Genomic DNA, 13,433 nt, shown 5'->3' on the forward strand with positions numbered 1-13,433 from the left:
CAAAATAACAATTATAGTGTAGCGTGAATGTGTCTCTTGATAAATTGTAGGTATATGTGGTGCGTCGTCGCAATCCGGAAGAATTCTAGTATTTGTGTTGTCACATGATCTGTTGAATTTGCTTTAAATTGTCCCCGATAAGGGAGAACCTCCAGGTGAACCTCTCATCCCTGCCCGCACACGGTAATTGCCCAAAGAGTTTTGGCCTGCTAGCAGAGCCGAAGAGTAAATTGCCAGTTAACTGCGATTGTCCTCTAACTAGTTGATCCGGCGATCTGTTGGATCTGCGCTGATGGTTTTGTATGTTTATTGCGATTCGAAAATAACCGATTTCAGATACCGGGCCAAATGGTCGTAAGTGTACTTGGTTACGGCTACGAGCTAGATAAACATTCAGCTTTTACGTTGAAATTCTGATCTGAGTTACAGTGAGTACAGCGTCCATCAATGGTTGATAGTGCAAATGTGATGGAACGAAGAGAAAAAAAAACCATAATTTTTTATGCCACCCAATTAAAGGCGCCTAGCCACATTGAGGCCTTCGCCTTTAAGCTGCAGTCGGCAGATGATGTAAAGAACAGTAGATATTTACTGCAGTCCGTTTGTGTCGGACGTTAGAAGAACTGTTTATTCAAGTCGGCTTCTACCGCTGACTTCTGCAGGCCGGGGCTTGCAAAACAGAATGTAGCCTGAAGGGATGTGGTTATGTCGCCCCACTGTGCTCCAATATAGCCGAAGAACGATGGTAACGGACGCAACAACGCTGAGGCTTTATTTTTGTCGATATACTTACAGGCGTTACAGGCATACCGTCACCGTCGTCCATCGTAACACTGTGCCATTTGGCGGTGTGTCTCGCTGGCTTGGACGCTGCTGCTACAATCGAACGCACACCAGTCCGCCGCTGACAACGCATGGTGTGTCCGTGTTGGTGAACGATGGTGTCAAATCGTGGCAGCTCCAGCATCTCCGCTACCACACACCGTTAGTGCGTGCCTGAACGTTCGCTTGTGAGGTGCCCCGTTTCGGGCTTTCAGTTTGTGTCATTTTGTTTCTTCTTTCTGTGTTTTTGCTTGGTACCGTTCGTGGAGAAACCGCGAAGTTAGGTAAGTTTAAAAAGATGAACAACCAGCCAACAACTGGGGGTCGTCCTTGGTTCTATACGCATCCACCATCATCTCGACGGTGGTGCTCCTCCAGGTCATCATCACCTGTTGTGTGTATTAATTTTGGCTGCATTAGACGGTTGTTGGTCTCTCTCTCTCTCTCTCTCTCTCTCTCTCTCTCTCTCTCTCTCTCTCTCTCTCGGTGTCCCACTGTGCGTTCTGTCAAGGAGAGTCCGACAAAATGTGGCCGTTGTTTGCATCGCAAGTTGCCGTGTGTTTTTGCCGTCCTTCAATGTGCGCGTGCCGACTACAACTGTATCTGTATCACACTGTGTCCGCGAATGGGCCCAAAAGGGAAAGTAGTTGGCCTAAAGTCTGGCAACCACTGGCAGAGAAAGCGGGATTTTCTGTTTTTCTCCCGCTCGCCCGTTCTATATTTCTGCTTTTCTCTCTCTGTTTTTCTCCCTCCCTCTCTGCCTGTGTACTGGCCTCTCACTGACGTTATTCGATCTTTTCCGATCGGTCCGCATTGACCGAACAATCCAAACAAGTGTAATCTTATCATAAGATAAAATTGGCCCGAATTAAAGTGATTGATACCTCCTCACAGTCACAGGCGGACTACTGTATGCTTGGCCTTTTCTGGATGCGCGTTCCCGTAGTTCAACATTGCTAGGATCTTGGTGAAAACAATACCAAATCGTAACGCCTATGGATAACACCGTCTCCTGCGTTCGCTCTACTTTCTAGTACCAATTGTCTATTGCCAACCAGTCGAACGGCCTTGTATGGGTGTGTGCGTGTGCGTAAATTTGCTTATTACATATACATCATTTTTTACATACATTAGCGACCGTCCAAGGAAGATTCGCGGCGACCCTCTGCCCGTTACGCAGGTAGCATATCTTGCTCTAAATGTTTTGTTTAGATTCGATCACGCTGGATTTTGACTAGTGTTTCGTTCTCCGTTTCATTTCGAATACAATCTCGGGTCTACTCAGGCGAAGCCGATGCTCGTGTTGACGTTCCAAACGAAACTATGTTGATGTTCGTAGGTACTCCAGTGGACGCCAGTCAAATATGTTCAGAATTGGAAATTGCATTTAACAACGTGCGAAAAACTGTCCATCCGTGGTCTGAGCCGGTGAATCCGTGCGTCGTGCCAATGGTGGTATCCGGCAGAAGGATTGAACCGAACGGAACGTTGAGAGATATGATCGACAGCGGACCGCGAAGCGTGCGCAATGTTTTGCAGTGACCGCAGCAGGCCGCAGTGTAATACAGGGTTTTTTGTGTGTTTATTTTCGACTCCTGTCAAACATTGACGGCTTTAGTCGAAACTTTTTTTTACTCGTGGCACATTTTGACACCGGGCAAGAGTCTAACAGGATTTTTTTCCAAAGTCGATCAACTTTAAGAATAGTATAACGTTAAAGAAACCCCCGTAACTTGAGCGCTACGCACCTCACGTGTATGTATGCGTGTCTTGCTGTCCATAGTGTTGGGGGGGAATCACTATGGCACTGATTTCTCGACATCATCCGCGCGGCGTGGGTTGAGCATCAGTGTAGGCATCGATGATAATAAAAAGTTCAACCATTTAAAAAGGTGAAGCTACCGGAGTCGGAACTGACCGCCATATCAACCGCATGCAAATTACCTGCTCAAACTGCTGCTGACGGCCGGAACGTTCGTCATTGGGTTGGGCTGCTAAATTCGTGCGTGCCCAAACACATTCCAACGGCGGTGATGATGGTGCTGGGTGTCTATCGCAAAATTAAAAACGATCCACGCGCACCCCCATCGTTCGCATGCTGTCACGAAATAATTGCTTGACAATGGCGATGAGCGAAATAGGGACAGTACGTGCTGCGGTTGACTAAAACGTGGGTCCCCGATACACCCTAATTAGATGGCATCGCAATTGACAATTGTCTGTAAATGAATGATAGAGCCGGCGTGACAAACAGGTGGCTGGTGCGGGGTGAACAACACGGTCCGTAAAAACACAACGCTGCAGAAAGCAACAGAGATTAACAGTGTCTCTGGTGCGCGCAGTCCAACACCACCCTGCGGGGCCATCCTTCATTCTCTAGTTTTACTATACTACCTGCAAGCAGAGTTAAGTATCTAGCCCCTCTAGACCTTGTGACTAGCGTGCGTAAATCACAGTTTGAAACCCTCCAGATATTTCTGCATTGGTGCTCAGCCTTCAGGTGCTTCGGCGAAAGGACATCTCGGCATGTCGAAGGTATAAACCGGAGGACGGATCGTCTCAAAGTTCACCGCTCCTTATAAAGCACGCATTTTCAACGATTTGCGATCGTGGAAATAGTGTTCCGCTTCGGCGGCGTATTCTTGACGTCCGACGGGAAGCTGGTAGTGCACCCAGTGTGTATAGTCCAACAGTAGTAGTATCACCCAGAAAATTAAATGGTATCTAGCCAGGCTGCTGTAGGGGGGTTATCCGGGTCCACCGATGCTCTAATCGTTGTGAATCTCGCAACCCATCGCGTGTTCCACCATCGTCGCTCATCGCTCGTCAGCGTCAGCGTGGTGTGATTTATCTTTGGCCAAAATAATGACATAACTCTCTCGGTTTTCCTTCTATCTCCGTAGCGGCGGTGCAGCGACACCCACACACGACGTTCGGCGGCGACTGCGAGTGGTAGACGAACATTTTCCACCGATGTACGGGGGAGTATCTCCTCGGTCGACAGCAGCAGCACAAGATCACCAGACCCGGCCGCTACAACCCGCAAGCCGCGACTCCGACGACCGGGCGACCGGTTGAGGAGCGCTTGTGAGGACGGCAAAGGCGGCCAGCGGATCGGGTGTGCGCCAACATAACCCTAAATATGCAAGGCTACGGCTGTGGTGTGAGTTTAGAAAGTACGCACACCACGGCGTCCCCGCGTGGATGTGCCTGTTCGGTGTGCGCCACCCTGCCCTGTCGACTGCACCATCGCACCACTGCGAACCGCGGAAGCGGCGGAAAACTGCTACCAACTACCGGCCATAGCGACCCTTCTGCAGCTCCCCGGCACCCATCTGCGAGTCTGTGAAGCTGCCCTGTGTGTGTGCCCAAGCATGTGTGCGTTCGATAGTTCTGTGTGACGGCACGCGCGCCACAGACGACAGACGCACACTGGAACCTCCTCTCCAGCACTGATGTGTGCGTGATTTTCCTGCATTTCAGTGTATGTGCATTTGAATGTGTGTGTGTGTGTTTGTTTAGTTCATTATAGCTGCCACTGCTCTGTCGCTTCCTGCGCGACCTGCCCGGCGTTTCGGAAAAACGTGCAATTACAAGCAAGGACCTTTTGTGTGGGCAGCTTGGCAGCCAACAACAACACACAGACCGGAGTGATTTCGTGCCTGAATCCTGTCGCGTTTGCGCTTGAGCAACAATGAATGAGTTGGTCCCGCGTGTGGTTACTTTTGGCGCTCGTGACAATACGTACCATCTAACGAGAATGGCGAGGAGGCGACCCGAGACTGCAATGATGCCTTTAGCGTCGGTCGGACGTGTGCAGTAGATTCGCAGTGCACGCACCGCGCCAGGAAGGTCAGAAATCGGATGCTTGGCCTCCATGCAGTAGGGGCAGTAGCGTCTCGACCAGCCAACCATCAACCTACCTACGTCAACCTGATACAACCGACAATCAAAGTGGTGCCCACGGTCAAAAGCAGGGGTGGCCGCTGTTATCAGATCTCGTCCCTCGTAAGGATAGCGGAAGTTTTCGAGAAGCATTGCGAGGCGCGCATTCGACGACGCCGGTGTAACGTCAGCCGTGACGTTACACCACACAGTACAACATGTGTGCCCGTGCGGCAGTACTAGTTCTTGGTGACGGTCCCGTCTGTTGGCCGTGTTCGCGGCACCCGCGTAAGTAATCAGCTTTCAGCGCCACCTAGGTCGTAAGCAATGCATTGTCTGCTGCACTCAGGTGCACTGCCCACTGTGGGTGTTTTCAGGAGCATAGTCCAATGCAACCGAGGGTCATCATCCGAAGGACACTTTCTTTACCACTGCTCAAGTATACTAAGTTTATTGATTAGTTTTTAATTGGATTTTTGAAATTGATTATACACATACGTACAAACTGTAAGCTTTTCTACGCTTTTGGAAAGCTCACACTAACTAGAGTAGCTTCAAGTTAAGTTAATGAAATAAATGCCATACGGTCTTCTTAACGGCAACTTTTGGGACATGGACGGTTCAACATTATTCAGCTCAGCATGCATTTTATCACATAACCTTGGTTCTAGACTGGCCGGCTCCAGCTAAAGCCGAATGGCATTGACCCAGAAAGACGTGAAGAAATTGCTCTTCAAAACCACAACCCATACACCAAACGAACTTCTCTGTACATTCACAGTATGTTCGATAAATGACGAGATTTTATAAAAAAGGAAATCAATGTAGCTCCATCTATTAGTGAGTAACGTAGTTTGAAAGCATTATTCCTCGTTCAAACGCATCTCGTTTCATACATATCGGATGCCATATTAAAAAGTCATACGTGCTTATGTTCGGTTCGGTACCCGTGTTACAGCCGCTTGAATCGCTGGAATGGCGTCACAGAAGCATCCTTTCAATTTGCCAATTCGAGGCCTTAGTGAATAAGAAAATAGTTACATGATGAACAGAACTCATGCGGAACAAAACGAGCATTGATTGTAAGCATCGATTGTAAACTATTCTGATAATATTTAATCAATCAGATGACCAGACGCTGTAAGGTCCAAATTCTACACGATGGTTGTATCGAAATCGACCCAGCGAACGCTGGTTTAACTTTGATACAATACGGGAGGCTTTCAGTGCTTAAAGCTGTGTGCTTTGCTATGAAATAGCTTAATTCATGTACGGGTGTTACTCTAATCGGAAAGGAATTTTCATGAACTTTTCGAGCGATCGTTCGACCAGAGAGAAATATTCGATCAACAGCAATGACCAAAAGCACAAATATTATACTTGATCAATGATCTTAGCAAAGGGCTGTTACTATGAAACCAAAATTTTTCAATGAATATTAATTCGCTGATTGCGGGATTGGAAAAGTAAATTTGACGCAAACTAACCACAACCATTACCAAACCATAATTACTATTTTAGTTATTACTTTTATTATGAATTTTTCTCAGACGCTTTACAAATTTATCGCGACAAATGAAGCGTTTTATAGAAAAAACATATTGTTGAAGTGACGTTTTTTCATGTTTTAAATGTTTGCTTACAATAAAACATTTTTAATTATAAATAAATACATTAAGTTGCCCATTAAGGACTCTTTTTTTCATTTGGTTTTGAAAAAAACGGTCTAATATTTTTCGATGCTTGAACATTTATTTGAAAGTGTGAATCAAACAAATTTGTGTGTAAAATACAATTTTGGTTGCAGAAAATGGGGAAATATGAAAAACTTATTCCAAAGTGGTAGGTCATCGACTCAAACAATACGATATTTGAAAAGCTCATTTCCACCTCGATGGCTATGCTAATAAGCAGAATTGTCTTTTTTGGGGTTCAGAAAACCCACACGTCGGTGTAAGAGTCGTAGGTGTATATTACCGAGTAATGTTGGCTGATTAGTTCTTTGAAGAAATTGTAACTGAGAACTTAGCCGACATTTGGTTTCAACTGGATTTGGTGCTACCTACATGCTACCTGATTGGACTATTATCTTTGAGGATCAGTTAAAAACAAATGTTACCCAAACAAATTAACAACCATTCACAACCTAAATACCGAAGTCAAATTGCAATTGTTGAGATAGGACCACAGACAGTGGAAAATGTATTAAAAAATAAGTCGATCGAATGGGTTACTGTTAAAACAGCCGTGGTGGACATTATACTGAAATTGTTTTTTTTTTTAATAAAAAAATCAACCTTTCAAATAAATGTTCAATCATCGAAAAATATTAAACCGTTTCTTTGAAACCGAATAATAAAAAGAATCCTCTTTGGGCCACCTTGTTGGCCATTAAATTGATGGCAGTTATGTTATAGTATGATGTGGTTGGTTGTCGCGTACAGTGTGTGTTTTGTAAAATATGTTTTCGTTATTGGCCCAATTTCGAAAGTTATGCGTCGTATGTAGGCCTACAAATGTTCAGCTATTGATGATTCACATTACCACATATTAATCAAAATTGATGAATTAATCAATTCAAATCATCATTGATTATTTGACGTTCAATACGGTAGATTCATCGTTTTGAAACACAATGACACCGACACCAACTAAGAGCCAGCTGCGGAGGTCACATATGCGAAATTTTGAGCTAAACATAAATTCAAACGGGTTTCGAGGCACATTTTCTTATGGGAAGATTATGGAAAGATGGAAAGAACAAAACGATATATCCGATAATGCCACATCTGATATTCCACAATGCCACAATGATATTTTATAAAGTGGAATAAACTTCTATGCCTCGTATGAGGCCTCCTACGCCTCCTCCTACAAAACACCTTATGTTCGTACATATATCAGAATAAAATGGTTCAATGATTGTGTATCCGGTATATTGTTAAGCTGCTTGCGGTTTTATTAGTGCGAATTTGCAATACTTCGACTCAAAAAGCAAATGCATCGGTTTTATGAAGTTGAAGTTCTCCCGTAATCCTCTGCTGGATGTGCGTTGTTATACATGAGTAAGTTGCATTGTGATTTCTTTCCTCAAATTATGTTATATGTGTTTCCAATGAGTAACCGATGAACCGATCATTCATCAACGCTATGTCCATGTTGTTGCTTAGGCTAGATGGACAATAGTGGGTGATGTTTCTACACCCTTTTATTTGGCGATAATTTTTCGCACATGTTGTTAGTCGATGGGCTTTTAAAAATAGGCTGTGCATTTCTCGGTACTTGTTGCAACCTACGCGTCATATTTTGTGCATTAACTGCACTATCGTGCCCGGAGTAAAGGGTTTTCAGTTCGTTCAAAAATAGCCATCAACCGAGCGGCCGATTGTGCAGAAGTTTGCTTTGTTGATTTTCTGGTGTTGTTGTTTGATTTCGATTCGGTCCGGCGGGACAAACAAATTAAAATTTTAGCGTTTGATCTAAACTACTGGCGCATTCCAGTGTTATCGCGCAGTCGCTAAACGTATCCATACACCATATGTTTTACACACGTGTCTTAATCAACACTATAACACAAATGTCGAAAAGTAATCTCTCCAACTAAAGATAGTTCGTGAACTTTTCTCAGGCACTTTGAATTTATCGCTCCAATTGAAGCTTTAGTTTTTTTAGTTGGGGTTTTTTTATAGAAAAAACCTGTTGCATTAGTGGCGTTTTCATGTAGATGCTTTATACAACATAAAATGTCTTTATTTCTTAACAAATGTCTTCATAAATTGATATGGTATTCATAGTTGATAGCGAAAAGAGTTTAGCTACGAAGATTTGAATGATATGTGAAGATATGAGCACATCTTTTGTGGAATCGCTTCTTTGAGATGTTGTGTGTTAGTTTGAGCAAAACTAAGAGTAAAATTATGTCGGTTAAATGACATTTCGATTTAATCTAGTAGACTAATACGGCCTTTTGTGGCCATAGATGAATTCGAGCAAAACAAGGTCCAGTTAAAATTGGAACCACAAAATTGTAAATTAAAGATTTGTAACGTTGGAGAGTTTTCAGTTTTTTACATCCATGTCCTTCGTTTTGCTCGGTAATAAAAGAACACAAAAGAAGTTTACATGTATACCATACCAGTCAAAATGTTTCATGTTTCTATGGAGAAATTAAAACCAAAAAGGGCAAATGTTGTTCAGAATGTGATCTATTGATCTCTGAATCGTAGGTTGGGCACTCCAGATCGTTGATGTGTGCAAAAAAATTTGCTTACCGTATCCCTTTCCCTTCTTCTTGCGCCGACATCCCAATTGACTTGGGATTACTTAACTTGGTTTATCATTTTTTTGGAGGGAATAAACACTTGTAGTCATAATAAGCAATTTTTCACATGACTAGTCATTTTGACTGGTCTGTTATAAAAAGGTATATTGAAAACGGTGGTTTATCTATTGTTAAGGCTAAGAAACGCACGGTGACAAATTTACGGGACATTATGTTGCTTCTAAGACACCAAACTTCAAATCAATTTGATAAACATTTCGTGAATATCATCACCACAAATAGATTCAATTCGCCTAGAATATTCAACAAAACCTAAAACCAGAAGGTATGCAAGTCTCGTCAGTACATGTTATCCTACGTAGTCTATGTGATGCAGGCAAATGGGGCCTTATTTTACGATTACAAACATTAGAAAGCTAACTTGAAAAAAAGGATGGTATTTTACCATCGAGATGCTTTGAAACCACTCCACCACACTTTGATGCTTTGAACTCTGGACAACGGCGCTCTGCGGCTGATGACTGACTGAACTACACTTATGAGGAGTTGAACTTTTATCCTATATGGGATCTAAATCAACATTAAAAAGTAAATACCAAAGGAATTATGGTCCAGAGATGCATTGTTTTCGTAAAACTTACAAGTTACTGACATGTTCTGCTCGTGGGTACCCAATCTATTGCTCATTTATTACCAAAACAAGAAACTTCCCATGCCCTTAAACTAATTAAATAATCAGCTCTGTTCATTAATAATTGTTTACTATTAAATGCTGTAGATTCATCCTTTTGAAGCCCAATGAAACCCACACCAATGCCAAATGGTCAGTTTTAATGATTATATATCCCGTGTTTTTTGAAACTATTTCGGCTTTATTGCTGCGAATTTGCAATACTTTCACTCAAAATGCAAATGCATCGGCTTTATGAAGTTGAAGTTCTCCCGCAGTCCTCTGTCCGATGTGCGTAGTGAGTAAGTACATGAGTAAATTGCATTGTGATATCTTTTCTCAAATTATGTTATATGCGGTTCCAATGAGTAACCTATGAACCGATCATGCATCAACGCTACGTCCATGTTATTGCTTAGGCTAGATGAACAATAGTGGGTGATGTTTCTACACCCTTTTATTTGGCGATAATTTTTCGCACATGTTGTTAGTCGATCGGTTGTTAAAAATAGGCTGTGCATTTCTCGGTACTTGTTGCAACCTACGCGTCATATTTTGTGCATTAACTGCACTATCGTGCCCGGAGTAAAGGGTTTTCAGTTCGTTCGAAAATAGCCATCAATCGAGCGGCCGATTGTGCTGAAGTTTGCTTTGTGGATTTACTGGTGTTTGATTTCGATTCGGCTCGGCCCGACGAACTAATTCAAATTTTATCGTTTGATCTAAGTCCCACATTGAGCTTCGTTTGACACCGAAATTGTGGTGCAATCCAGTATTATCCCGTAATCGTAAAACGTATCCATACACCATATGTTTTACTCAGGTGTCTTAATCAACACTGTAAAACAAATGTCGAAAAATAATCTCTCCAATTAAAGATAGTTTGTGAAATTTTCTCAGGCACTTTATAAATTTTTCGCACCAAATGAAGCTTTAGTTATTTTTAGTTTTTTCAGTTAAGGTTTTTTATAGAAAAAATCGGTTGAAGTGGCTTTTTCATATGTTTGATGCTTGTTACACCATAAAATATCTTTATTTCTTAACAAATATCTTCATGAAATTGATGGCATTCATAGTGGATAGCGAAAAGACTTTGGCTACGAAAATTTGAATAATGTGTGAAGACACGAGTATTTTCTTTTTGAATCGCTTTTTTGAGAGGTGTGTTAGTTTGAGGATCCAAGAGCAAAATTTCGTCGATTAAATGACGTAAAACTTCCCCACCAAGCTCCCAGACTTTATGGCGAGTCACTAAAGACGTGCGTAACATTTCGTTGTCCTGGTGGAACACAAAACCTTTTCCGTTCGCCTATTCTGGTCGTTTTTGATCAATTGTTAGCTTCGAACGGTCTAATTCTTGACAGAGAGATCTGAATTTAATGTTTGGCTACATGGAAGCAACTCATAATAAACGATTCCTTTCGAGTCACACCATATACCCAGTAGAACCTTCCTGGCTGTTAGTCTTGGTATTTCGACGGCGGGTCTGCCTGTGCGAGGTACAACTTAAACATAAAAAATAACTGAAACGGGTCAACGAAACCAAAATTACATATTACTAGCGGTTAGAGTATTGGAACCACAAACACCACGCACAATTTCAACGCTCTAGCTTGAATTTTCGCCTTTTTCGGACAAAAACTATAAAATGTACCGAATTTCCTCTTCATTGACCTCCACGGTTTACACCCTGTAACTCACAAACGAATGGAACAAACAATAAACAATGAAAGAATTTTTTTTAGTGTAAAGTATCAGCTTTAAAACGAGCCTGAATTTTAAACTGTACGATCGATACTTCACGAGATATCGATACTACTAAAGGCATCTATCGTGAAATACGAAAAGACTTTTTCGACCGCCCAATATTAGTAAAAAAATGTTTTTTTTTGGAGATTTGTACCTTACTAGTCAAAATGACTGGTCCATGTTTCTATGAAGAAATTTGGACTAGAAAAGGCAAATATCTTCCGAATATGATCTATTGATCTCTGAATAGGTTGGGTTCTCCAGACCGTTGGTGTGTACAAAAAAAAGTGTTTACCATACCCCTTTCCTTTCTTCTAGCACCTTTTGCGCATTTTGTCATAATGAAACATCTTGAGCCGTATACCATGAAGGAAAGAACTGTAACAACCGATAATTTTTTTTACCAATAATTCCTTTGGCAATAAGGCTAAGATCTAAAAACACTTCGTTGGTTGGAACTATACGCGAAAACAAAGGGAAACTGCCGAAAAGTTGCAAACTGAAAAAAGATAGCATGGCACGTTGTTGTACAAATGCAATGGATGCTCGCTTACTGTTTATAAGAGCAAACCAAAAAAACAATACTTATACTAAGTACAATACATCAGCACGTCAACATTGATAAAGCAGCTAAGAATGTATCTGAAACTGTATCATTTTAAAATAAAACTAAATTTGGCGTCGATGTCACTGATGAAATGAAAACTGATGAAATGAAGACTGATGGCATGAAAATATACAGTGAAATCAAGTTCTAGAAGGTGGCCACTTCAAATGTTTTTTTAATATTCTGGACTTAGCTGGAATCAATAGTTGAATATTGTACAGAAACACAACAGGAGAAAACATCTCACGGAAAGACTTTCTCTTTCGATTAGCAGAAGAACTTGCTTCCGATTTCCAGGCTTCTATGCCAAAACCACAGAGAACTGAATATCCAACTACAAATGGCACGCGGGACTAATTACAATTACGTTTGCTAACATGAAAAAAGGATGGTATTTTATCGTCGGGATAGTTTATTTCGGCTTTGTCGCTTCTAATTCGAAATATTTCCATTCAAATTGCAAATGTAGCGGGCCAATGCGTGACCATGGTGCCTGGTGCTTTCTTTCCTCCAATTATTATTGGTTTGTCCGGTTCATGTGAGTAGCCGATCCAACGTCATGTCCATGCCGTTACTTAAGCTACGGCGGAAACTGTTGGCGAAGATTTGCAATCCGCTTGTTCCGCGTGGACCCCTTCCCGAACGATTGGTCGTTCAAGAAAGTCGATTATGCTTTTTGCCTTACTTATTGAAATCTGCGTGTTAGAGTTTGTGCATTAACTGCACTCTCGTGACCGGACGGGGAGACGGTGGGGTGAGTAGTAAAAGAAATTAATCGAAGGTAGCCTTCAACCGAGTGCTCAGTTTTGCGAACTCAGTTGGCCTTTCTGGTTTTCCGGTTTCTTGCCGGTTCTCGAACCCGGCCGAGGCCGGCCGGGCGATCAAACTCAAATTCGAACGACCGATTTAAGTACCACATAAAATCTCGATACTCCGATACCAATCCGGTAGAGTGCAGTCGTAAAGCGGAGTATCCCGTGTACCCGCCAGGGTAGTAAAAAGTGCACTCCGCTGGCTTGGTGGCATCAGCTGTGAAAATGATGGGAGTCCCCGCGCGTCCCTTGCTGCAAGTGCCATCTTGTCGCTGCAAGTGCCACTCGCAGAGACTCGTGTGCACCTCCGGAAAGTAAAAATGGAAAACCGCCAATTGCGACGTTGTGCAACGCGCGGTGCACTCTCGGTGCGCATCGCCGCCACGCTACGGCCACGCCTACCCACGCACAGTGCCAACGTAGGGCGAAACAAATATCGGGTTCGAAAATTCATTCCCAACTACCCAACCGTCGGGCAGCGCTCGGTCTCGGTTCTGCTACTAGAGGCCTGTGCGCGGCACACGTGTTGCAGGGAGACTTAAAAGGCGTGCAAGTAGATTGTGCACCGAGCAGAGCGGGGCTATTATTATAGCCTACTTTCTTCTG

The sequence above is a fragment of the Anopheles bellator genome, chromosome X (genome assembly GCF_943735745.2).
Source record: "Anopheles bellator chromosome X, idAnoBellAS_SP24_06.2, whole genome shotgun sequence".
NCBI lineage: Eukaryota > Metazoa > Arthropoda > Insecta > Diptera > Culicidae > Anopheles > Anopheles bellator.